At 50.1% G+C, this 12,098-nt stretch overlaps 1 protein-coding gene across 1 annotated transcript in view; it reads left to right on the top strand.

Annotated features, from left to right (window-relative positions):
• Positions 1-2,513: 2,513 nt before the first annotated feature.
• AP3M2 (adaptor related protein complex 3 subunit mu 2) overlaps positions 2,514-12,098 on the top strand; it is a 54,290-nt gene continuing 44,705 nt past the window's right edge. The window contains exon 1 of the mRNA XM_063931750.1: positions 2,514-2,780. The gene's annotated coding sequence lies outside the window, so the exon portion shown is untranslated. The remainder of the gene's footprint in view (positions 2,781-12,098) is intronic.

The raw sequence follows: 12,098 nt of genomic DNA, 5'->3' as shown, positions 1-12,098 counted from the left end.
CAACTCCTAGTGGAAAGGTGAGGCCTTCCAGACGTAGATCTGATGGCGTCTCGACACAATCACAAGGTTCCGGTCTTCGGAGCAAGGACAAGGGATCCCCAAGCAGCATTCGTGGATGCGCTGGTGGTACCGTGGAGGTTTCGGCTGTCGTACGTGTTCCCTCCGGTGTCACTCCTGCCCAGGGTAATTCGGAAGTTCAAGCAAGAAAAAGGAGTCCTGCTTCTCATAGCTCCAGCGTGGCCCAGACGGCACTGGTTCTCAGACCTGCAAGGCCTATCGTCAGAGCGTCCAATTCTACTTCCACAACGCCCAGATCTCCTCGTTCAGGGCCCCTGTGTCTACCAGGACCTAGCCCGGCTGTCTTTGATGGCGTGGCTCTTGAAGCTTCCGTCTTAAGGGCTAAAGGGTTTTCTGAGGCGGTCAGTCATTCGAACTATGTTGCGGGCCCGGAAACCGGCTTCGGCTCGGATTTACTATAGGGTCTGGCATTCTTACTTTGGTGCGCATCTAACGATAATGACGCTTCCAAGTTTAGTATAGCCAAGTTGTTGGCTTTTCTTCAGCAGGGCCTGGACTTAGGCCTGTGTCTGGCCTCCCTCAAGGTTCAAATATTTGCCTTGTCGGTGTGGTTTCAGAGAAAAATTGCGACCTTACCTAATGTGCATACCTTTACTCAGGGCGTGTTGCATATCCAACCTCCCTATGTCCCGCCTGTGGCTCCTTGGGACTTGTCGGTGGTTTTGGAGGCGTTACAAGAGTCTCTGTTTGAACCTCTTGGTTCAACTGACCTTAAGTGGCTTTCCCTTAAGGTGGTGTTTCTGCTGGCTATTGCTTCAGCTAGAAGAGTGTCAGATTTGGGTGCCTTGTCCTGTAGTTTCCCATATCTGATTTTTCACCGTGACCGGGCGGTTCTTAGGACTCGTCCCGGCTATCTACCTAAGGTGGTTTCTTCGTTCCACCTTAATCAGGAGATTGTAGTTCCGGCACTTGTTTCTCCTGATCTGTCTCCCAAAGAACGGTCTTTGGATGTGGTACGGGCTCTCCGTATATATGTGAAGAGAACGGCTCCTATTAGGAAATCTGATTCTCTTTTTGTTGTGTTTGGGTTTCACAAACGTGGCTGGCCTGCTCACAAGCAAACTCTGGCCAGATGGATTAGAATGGTGATTGCACATGCTTATGTGAAGGCTGGTCTCTCTGCTCCTGATCACATTAAGGCCCATTCTACTCGGTCTGTTGGACCTTCTTGGGCGGCCCAACGTGGTGCGACCCTTGAACAATTGTGCAAGGCGGCTACGTGGCCCTCAGTAAACACATTCATTAGGTTCTATGCCTTCGATACCGCCGCTTCCCAGGATGCTTCCTTGGGACGCCGGGTTCTTGTGCCCACTTCAGTGCGTCCCCTCCCGTAAGGAACTGCTTTAGGACATCCCCAATGTCTATCCTTGTGGAGCCCAGTGTACCCCGCAGGAGAAAACGAGTTTTATGGTAATAACTTACCTTTGTTAAAACTCTTTCTGCGAGGTACACTGGGCTCCACAAGGCGCCCACCCTGACGCACTTAGCTTCTTTGGGCTGGTATGACAATAGCCACTGACACTTCTTCTGTCGGGAGAGTGTGGTGTTTGTGGCAACTGGCAGTTGTCTCTTTTACTTGCTACTGCATTGGGCTGGTTAACAAAACTGAGCTCCTGTGCACAGAGGCGGGGTGATATAGGAGGCGGCGCTATGCATTTTGGGAAGAAGGTCAAAGCTTTTGAGCCTGTTGGTGCTTCGGATCAAGATCCTACTCTCATACCTCCCAACTGTCCCGATTTTCGCGGGACAGTCCCGTTTTTTGGGGACTGTCCCGCTGTCCCACCCACGGGCCGCAGTGTCCCGCGGTGGGGGGGGGGGGGGGAGGGGGCAGTTGGGAGGCTCCGTCTCTCGCTGCCCTGCTTAGCAGAGCAGCGGTGAATAGACGCTGTGCGCATGCGCACAGCGTCTATTCAGTGCAGACAGAGGGAGAGGAGGCATGCCAGCGGCTCACAGAGTGCTGGTCATGCCCCGTCAGTGACGAAAACGGGGCGTGGCTCGCGATAGCGGGTCCCCCGCGAAACCACGCCCCTTTGTTATAGGCCACGCCCCCTTTTCGGGACGCGTGTGTCCCTCTTCAGGTAGGGTAAAAGTTGGGAGGTATGTACTCTGTGACCCAAATGTCTATCCTTGTGGAGCCCAGTGTACCTCGCAGAAAGAGTTTTAACAAAGGTAAGTTCTTACCATAAAACTCGTTTTATATATTTTTCTAATATCATTGCAGGAACCATGCGGGATTTTATGGCCTGAACACAGATCAGCTCACATGGGCATCCATACTGGTTTTAAATGCAATATATATTATGATGGCAGAATAATACTGTATCTCGCGTATTTTTACTTTCTCCAGACAATTACTGTGAAATATAGAATGCAGAAGCTCAGAAGATAAGGTGCCCCCAATTACTACTGCAGCAAGCAGCAGCCACACAGTAAGGGACAGGCCCAGCGTGCATGTCAGGCACACAATACCCCGGCACACACACATACACCATCAGTGGTAGGTACAGCCCCGCAGGCCGCCCTCTCCCTCCAGTCCCCGCCTCCCTGTGTGCACACACTGCACAGCCGGCCTGATGCTCCGGAAGCCGGGAGTCAGCTGAGCCTGAGAGCTGGAGGCAGCCAGAAGCGGAGCATCATATGATACAGAGGAAGGAGCCGTAGTGTGCCCGGGTGTGACATTGCAGCTTCCCGTGTTCTGCAAGGTAGGAACCCTCATTTCCTTCCATAATAATAACAACAACAGCCCTTTCCTAGTGTATCATTGCAGGCGATTATCACAGCATTTGTTAGTGCAACACAGGGGCCGGGGCCGTGACAAACACAATACTGAAGGCTTACACTACACTAGGTCATACCTGCTGCCATCATGACCCTCTCCGGGAGGGACACAATGCTCTGCTTCTGGACTTCCATCTTACTGTATGATTGCCTGCACCTGTGTTGAACAGGTTAATGGGTAAGAAAGGAGTTTCAGCACAGGTGATGGCAAGTGTACAGTAAGAGGGAAGTGCAGGACTTTCTGTCCATCCTGGCTGCCTAAAGTCATCCCTGTATTTCACCTGCTTTTATCAGCTACAGGACCTGTGTAAACCATAGATGTCCCGGATTATAGGGATATTATGGCCTTCCATCCCTTTTGGTTCATTGTGCAGTAACAAAGTTCATGTGACTGATTTTTGTTACAGTTTGGATACAATAATACCGGGGTCCATATAGGTCTTTAGGCCAGACTCCAGCATTGCATTACTGATATCACTGGCTGAATGGTAAGAGCATCAGGGATCATTCATGTCGGTATAAATAAATGCTGTTTCCTGTTGCCAAGGCATGGAACCGCGGTGTGCCAGCGACTTAATAAGTGGAACGTGGCTCTTTCTGATGAACAGTATTACCACAATATAAATGTGGCATATAAAGTAGTAAAGGTGTTCAGTAGACCGTTTACCCATAAGTAAAGTCACCACTGTACATCATCAGGGAGCAAATGCCTTAAGGCAGGCATGGCCAAACTGCGGCCCTCCAGCTGTTGAGAAACTACATATCCCAGCATGCCCTGACACAGTTTTGCTGTCAGAATGCTAAAGCTGTGTCAGGGCATGCTGGGATGTGTAGTTTCTTAACAGCTGGAGGGCCGCAGTTCGGACATGCCTGCCTTAAGGCCAGTATACACTAGAGCAGGGATGGGGGAACCTTCGGCCCTCCAGCTGTTGTTGAACTACACATCCCAGCATGCCCTGCAACAGTTTTTGCATGGCCAAATAACAAAAGTGTAGCAAGGCATACTGGTATGTGTAGTTCAACAACAGCTGGAGGACCGAAGGCTCCCCATCCCTGCACTAGAGAGATGTGAGCTGAGCGATTTGTCACAGACCGCTCAGCACACATCTCTCCCCCCGCTCAGCCCTGTGTACTGAGCAGGGGGGGGCACTCATTTCACCCAGCAGGAGAAATAAGTGATGTGCTAGATTGTGCATGCAGGCCAATTTAGCACTGGCGATAGCTACGCGCGGGGCGCTATTGCTGGGGGGCATACACACGAGAGATCCATGCTAAAAATCTAAGCAATCTTGTCAGATTGCTTAGATTTTAAGAACGGATCTCTCCATGTGTACCCCCATTTACTGGATGATTGCTCCTGCTAGACATTCAGGATTCATATAAACAATATTTGTGTATATGCAAAAATGAAAGGTGGGTACACACTAGGAGATGTGCTCTTTGAGCAACATCGCCTAGTGTTTCCCCTGCCGGGCCGCCCGACGGTGGGCATACACACTGTGCGATATCGCATAGTGACATCATGCCTCAGCCGGCCGGAGCATGCAGCTTTGGACGATGAGTCCAAATTGAGCTGCATGCACGGCCGAGACCGAGGGTCGTTAACGACCCACGGGGCCGCGCATCGCTCGTCATTGGCTGCATACACGCTCAGCAGGAGGAAAATGAGCGATATAGTTTACTATATCGCTAAGTGTGTAGGCACCTTAACAGTGGAATAGCAGCCATCAGAATCGTGTTTGACCCTAAAATGGACATATCATTCCCTTTGTATGTATTACTCCTTTTATACTATTCACTGTTATAAGGATTCCTGTATTGCTGTCCCCACATCATGGCGCTTACTCCTGTCTTCCGCAGCCCTGTCCTCCTTACTAAGGGGCATATTTATCAAATAATATTTGCAGGTTACCCACAATTATGTAGTACCACCTGGATGCATGTACAGTGGGACTCCAACAGATACACTGGTTAGTAGAGGGGATGCTAAAATGTCTAATTCAGCAAGCCCAGACATATGGGCTACATTCCGCACAAGTTACTGAGCACTCTCCGCTCGTACATGTGCAGTCAGCAGACCATGCATATGCGGTAGTGCGGCTGGTCCCAGATTCGGACATAAAGTGATCACAGTAGTGATCACTTGACTTGTTACACACCACAAGGATGGGCCTTTCCCTAACATGTGTTTTCTTTATACATTAGGGTGATCCTTATTGCCACAATAAATAATTATAATTATCAGAATCAAGTTCCAACAATTAATGACCCTAATAGAATTACACCAGTGGACAGGTCATTGCTGTCTGAGATGAGCTCACTTATTTAATAAAAATAGTGATGATCTGATTGGTTACATGTTGTTTCAACAACACCAGCACTGATCTAGAGGACATCCTGCATGAGCAGTAGGTGAAAAGTCTAGTAGAATGCACCTTAAAAACTAAAACCTAATTTCTCTAACGTCCTAGTGGATGCTGGGGACTCCGTAAGGACCATGGGGAATAGACGGGCTCCGTAGGAGACAGGGCACCTCAAGAAAGAATTTGGATTCTGGTGTGTTCTGGCTCCTCCCTCTATGTCCCTCCTCCAGACCTGAGTTTGAATCTGTGCCCGGACGAGCTGGGTGCTACTTAGTGAGCTCTCCTGAGCTTGCTATAAGAAAGTATTTTGTTAGGTTTTTTTATTTTCAGGGAGATCTGCTGGCAACAGACTCCCTGCATCGTGGGACTGAGGGGAGAGAAGCAGCCCTACTCTCTGAAGATAGGTCCTGCTTCTTAGGCTACTGGACACCATTAGCTCCAGAGGGATCGTACACAGGATCTCACCCTTTGTCGTCCGATCCCGGAGCCGCGCCGCCGTCCCCCTCGCAGAGCCGGAAGACAGGAGCCGGGTGAAAGAAGCAAGAAGACTTCGAAATTGGCGGCAGAAGACTCCAGTCTTCAAACTGAGGTAGCGCACAGCACTGCAGCTGTGCGCCATTGCTCCCACACTACACCCACATACTCCGGTCACTGTAGGGTGCAGGGGGGGGCGCCCTGGGCAGCAATTAGGACCTCTTGGCAAAAGTGGGCATATATACAGTTGGGCACTGTATATATGCATGAGCCCCCGCCATTATATTATACAGAAACGCGGGACAGAAGCCCGCCACTGAGGGGGCGGGGCTTCTTCCTCAGCACTCACCAGCGCCATTTTCTCTCCACAGCTCCGCTGAGAGGAAGCTCCCCAGGCTCTCCCCTGCAGATTCACTGTAGAAGAGGGTAAAAAGAGAGGGGGGGCACATAAATTAGGCGCAAAAACATAATATACAGCAGCTACTGGGTTAACACTAAGTTACTGTGTAATTCCTGGGACATATAGCGCTGGGGTGTGTGCTGGCATACTCTCTCTCTGTCTCTTCAAAGGGCCTTGTGGGGGAACTGTCTTCAAAAAAGAGCATCCCCTGTGTGTGTGTGTGTCGGTACGCCTGTGTCGACATGTTTGACGAGGAAGGCTATGTGGAAGCAGAGCGGGAGCAAATGGATGGGGTGTCTCCGCCGACGGCGCCGACACCTGATTGGATGGATATGTGGAAGGTTTTAAATGATAATGTTAATTCCTTGCATAAAAGGTTGGATAAAGCTGAAACCTTAGGACAGTCAGGGTCTCAGCCCATGCCTGATCCGATGTCGCAGAGGCCGTCAGGGTCTCAGAAGCGCCCACTATCCCAAATTGTTGACACAGATACCGACATGGATTCTGACTCCAGTGTCGATTATGATGATGCAAAGTTACAGCCTAAAGTGGCAAAAGCCATCCGTTATATGATTATAGCAATGAAGGATGTGTTGCACATCACAGAGGAAACCCCAGTCCCTGACAAGAGGGTTCATATGTATGGGGAAAAAAGGCAGGAGGTGACCTTTCCCCCTTCACATGAGCTAAATGAGTTATGTGAAAAGGCTTGGGAATCTCCAGATAAAAAACTGCAGATTTCCAAGAGGATGCTTATGGCGTATCCCTTCCCGCCAACAGACAGGTTACGCTGGGAATCCTCCCCTAGGGTGGACAAAGCTCTAACACGCTTATCCAAGAGGGTAGCCCTGCCGTCACAGGATACGGCTGTCACAACTGAGGGCCTGAGCTGACGGGAGGCAGCCTCAGTTGTAGGGGCTGAGATGTACCGGAACCTGGGAGGTTGTATCAGACCCCTGGACATGTAAGTAACATGAATAATAACTGCCCGAAGGCGTGACCACGACAACTTAGATAAAAGTCAATGATGTTTATTATGACAACTCCGCATCACAGCAGCAATAAAGAAAACGTAAAAGTCAGCAAAGAATAAATACAGTTCCTGAGTACTACAGCATGGCAGGAGCCACAGGGCACTGGTAGTGTGAGATAGTTCTTATGATCTTCTAGATCACAGGTTCTCAAACTCGGTCCTCAGGACCCCACACACTGCATGTTTTGCAGGTCTCCTCTCAGAATCACAAGTGAAATAATTAGCTCCACTTGTGGATGTTTTAAAATGTGTCAGTGAGTAATTAATACACCTGTGCACCTGCTGGGTGACCTGCAAAACATGCACTGTGTGGGGTCCTGAGGACCGAGTTTGAGAACCACTGTTCTAGATGGAAAGTCCTTACCAGGCCCGGCTGTAGCAATGGAGATAACCCAGGATTGTACCAGCTGGTGTTCCAGGAAGAGCTGGGTTGCTGAAGGTAAAACAGCTGCTGTGGATACTGGCTGGAACCAGACTGTTGTTAGCACGGAGTGGATACTGGCTGGAACCAGTTAAATAATAAATGAACTTTGGGAGCGATGAAATGTGAACTGAAATGTAGAACTTGAGAGCGGAGAAATAATAATTCCGGTGGAGAGTGGTAAAGTGTAGAAAGGACACCAGCCCTTTAAGGGAAGCTGTATTCTGCTGGAAGCTGAGGCTGGAAGCAGGTAGTGTTGTAGCTGGAAACAGATGAATCCACAATGGATTGGAGAGTCAGGCTACACCGCAGGTGGAATGCTGGTGCGGGTCTCTATGGTGGAAGTCTTGAGACAGGAGCTGGAACCTGGAAGACAATCATAGAAGAGAGACAAACAGGAACTAGGTTTGACAACCAAAGCACTGAAGTCTTCCTTGCTCAGGCACAGCTTACTTATACCTGCAGCAAGGAAGGGGTTGGCTAGGCAATTATGCAAATCAACAATACAAACAGCAGATTGGTGGAAATGATCAGATGACAGAATCCAAGATGGCTGCGCCCATGCAGACACTTGGAGGGAAGTTTGGTTTGTAATCCATGTGGTCTGGGAAACAGTAATGGCGGCGCCGGCCACCGGAGACAGGAGACGCCAGGCTGATAGATGCACATTTAACCACGCGGGCACAGCGGAGGCCGCGGCTGATGAAAACACCACTCTGACACTCTGCATGTGGAAACTCAGGAACAGCGGAATCTGGTCCTGGAACGCTGAGCCCGCCTTAGGAGGCATCTGAAGGGTAAGTAATGGCGTCCAGATACCCGGATCGTGACAACGGCCACCCTCAAAGATGCTGCGGATAGAAAGCAAGAGGGTACCCTGAAGTCCATTTATAGACATTCAGGTACCTTACTAAGGCCGGCAATTGCGTCAGCCTGGGTATGTAGTGCGGTAGCAGCATGGACGGATACCTTATCTGAGGAGCTTGATACCTTGGACAAGGATACTATATTAATGACCCTGGGGCATATAAAAGACGCTGTCCTATATATGAGAGATGCTCAAAGAGACATTAGCCTACTGGGCTCTAGAATAAATGCAATGTCGATTTCTGCCAGAAGGGTCCTGTGGACTTGGCAATGGACAGGTGATGCCGACTCTAAAAAGCACATGGAGGTTTTACCTTACAAGGGTGAGGAATTGTTTGGGGAGGGTCTCTCGGACCTGGTCTCCACAGGTACTGCTGGAAAGTCACATTTTTTGCCATATGTTCCCTCACAACCTAAGAAAGCACCGTATTACCAAATGCAGTCCTTTCGTTCACAGAAAGGCAAGAAAGTCCGAGGTGCGTCCTTTCTTGCCAGAGGCAGGGGCAGAGGAAAGAAGCTGCACAACACAGCTAGTTCCCAGGAGCAGAAGTCCTCCCCGGCTTCCACTAAATCCACTGCATGACGCTGGGGCTCCTCAGGCAGAGCTAGGCCCGGTGAGGGCGCGTCTCCGAAATTTCAGCCACAAGTGGGTTCACTCCCAGGTGGATCCCTGGGCAATAGAGATTGTGTCTCAGGGATACAAGCTGGAATTCGAGGAGATGCCCCCTCACCGATACCTCAAATCGGCCCTGCCAGCTTCCCCCTTAGAGAGGGAAATAGTGTTAGCTGCAATTCACAAATTGTATCTTCAGCAGGTGGTGGTCAAGGTTCCCTTCCTTCAACAAGGAAAGGGTTATTATTCGACCATGTTTGTGGTACCGAAACCGGATGGTTCGGTCAGACCCTTTTTGAATTTAAAATCCCTGAACATATACCTGAAAAGGTTCAAGTTCAAGATGGAATCGCTCAGAGCGGTCATCGCAAGCCTGGAAGGGGGGGATTTTTTGGTGTCTCTGGACATAAAGGATGCATACCTTCATGTTCCCATTTATCCACCTCATCAGGCGAACCTCAGATTTGTGGTACAGGATTGTCATTACCAATTCCAGACGTTGCCGTTTGGTCTCTCCACAGCACCGAGAATATTTACCAAGGTAATGGCGGAAATGATGGTGCTCCTGTGAAAGCAAGGGGTCACAATTATCCCATACTTGGACGATCTCCTCATAAAGGCGAGGTCCAGAGAGCAGTTGCTGATCAGCGTAGCACGCTCTCGGGAAGTGTTACAACAGCACGGCTGGATTCTAAATATTCCAAAGTCGCAGTTGATTCCTATGACTCGTCTGCCCTTCCTGGGCATGATTCTGGATACAGACCAGAAGAGGGTTTATCTCCCGATGGAGAAGGCTCAGGAGCTCGTGACACTGGTCAGAGACCTATTAAAACCAAAGCAGGTGTCGGTGCATCACTGCACGCGAGTCCTGGGAAAGATGGTGGCATCATACGAGGCCATTCCCTTCGGCAGGTTCCATGCGAGGACCTTTCAATGGGATCTGTTGGACAAGTGGTCCGGATCACATCTTCAGATGCATCGGCTGATCACCCTATCCCCCAGGGCCAGGGTGTCTCTCCTGTGGTGGCTGCAGAGTGCTCACCTTCTCGAGGGCCGCAGATTCGGCATTCAGGACTGGGTCCTGGTGACCACGGATGCAAGCCTCCGAGGGTGGGGGGCAGTCACACAGGGAAGAAATTTCCAAGGTCTGTGGTCAAGTCAGGAGACTTGCCTTCACATCAATATCCTGGAACTAAGGGCCATATACAACGCCCTACGTTAAGCGGGGAGACCCTGCTTCGCGACCAATCGGTTCTGATTCAGTCAGCCAACATCACCGCAGTGGCTCATGTAAACCGCCAAGGCGGCACAAGGAGCAGGGTGGCGATGGCGGAAGCCACCAGAATTCTTTGCTGGGTGGAGAATCACGTAAGCGCACTGTCAGCAGTGTTCATTCCGGAGTGGACAACTGGAAGCAGACTTCCTCAGCAGGCACGACCTCCACCCGGGAGAGTGAGGACTTCATCAAGAAGTCTTCACGCAGATTGCAAGTCGGTGGGAACTGCCACAGGTAGACATTATGGCATCCCGCCTCAACAAAAGGCTACAGAGGTATTGCGCCAGGTCAAGAGACCCTCAGGCGATAGCTGTAGATGCACTAGTGACACCGTGGGTGTTCCAGTCGGTTTATGTATTTCCTCCTCTTCCTCTCATACCCAAGGTGCTGAGAATCATAAGAAAAAGAGGAGTGAGAACAATACTCATTGTTCCGGATGGCCAAGAAGGACTTGTTATCCAGATCTGCAAGAAATGCTCACAGAGGAACCGTGGCCTCTGCCTCTAAGACAGGACTTGTTGCAACAGGGGCCCTGTCTGTTCCAAGACTTACCACGGCTGCGTTTGACGGCATGGCGGTTGAATGCCGGATCCTAACAGAAAAAGGCATTCCGGATGAGGTCATTCCTACGCTGATAAAGGCTAGGAAGGACGTGACGGCAAAACATTATCACCGTATATGGCGAAAATATGTTGCTTGGTGTGAGGCCAGGAATGCCCCCACGGACAGGCGGGAGTGACTTTGGGCCTAAAATTGGGTTCCATTAAGGTCCAGATTTCGGCCCTGTCTATTTTCTTTCAAAAAGAACTGGCTTCTCTGCTTGAAGTTCAGACGTTTGTGAAGGGAGTGCTGCATATTCAGCCCCCTTTTGTGCCTCCAGTGGCACCTTGGGATCTCAACGTTGTGTTGGATTTCCTAAAATCACATTGGTTTGAGCCACTTCAGACCGTGGAATTAAATATCTGACGTGGAAGGTGGTCATGCTATTAGCCTTGGCTTCAGCTAGGCGTGTGTCAGAATTAGCGGCTTTGTCACATAAAAGCCCCTATCTGGTTTTCCATATGGACAGGGCAGAATTGCGGACCCGTCCACAATTTCTGCCAAAAGTGGTGTCATCTTTTCATATGAACCAACCTATTGTGGTGCCTGTGGCTACTCGTGACTTGGAGGATTCCGAGTTACTAGATGTGGTCAGGGCTTTGAAGGTTTATGTAGCCAGAACAGCTAGAGTCAGGAAAACTGAGTCGCTGTTTATCCTGTATGCATCCAACAAGCTGGGTGCTCCTGCTTCAAAGCAAACTATTGCTCGCTGGATCTGTAACACGATTCAGCAGGCTCATTCTGCGGCTGGATTGGCGCTGCCAAAATCAGTAAAAGGCCACTCCACAAGGAAGGTGGGCTCTTCTTGGGCGGCTGCCCGAGGGGTCTCGGCATTACAGCTTTGCCGAGCAGCTACTTGGTCAGGTTCGAACACTTTGCAAAGTTCTACAAGTTTGATACCCAGGCTGAGGAGGACCTTGTGTTTGCTCATTCGGTGCTGCAGAGTCATCCGCACTCTCCCGCCCGTTTGGGAGCTTTGGTATAATCCCCATGGTCCTTACGGAGTCCCCAGCATCCACTAGGACGTTAGAGAAAACAAGATTTTACTTACCGGTAAATCTATTTCTCGTAGTCCGCAGTGGATGCTGGGCGCCCGTCCCAAGTGCGGACTTCTTCTGCAATACTTGTATATAGTTATTGCTTAAATAAGGGTTATGTTATGGTTGCATCAGGGTTGATCTGATGATCCGTTGTT

Source organism: Pseudophryne corroboree, chromosome 6 (assembly GCF_028390025.1).
Source record: "Pseudophryne corroboree isolate aPseCor3 chromosome 6, aPseCor3.hap2, whole genome shotgun sequence".
Taxonomy (NCBI): Eukaryota; Metazoa; Chordata; class Amphibia; order Anura; family Myobatrachidae; genus Pseudophryne; species Pseudophryne corroboree.
The sequence above is the reverse complement of the archived record's forward strand: the minus strand, read 5'-3'. Positions and strand labels throughout refer to the sequence as shown.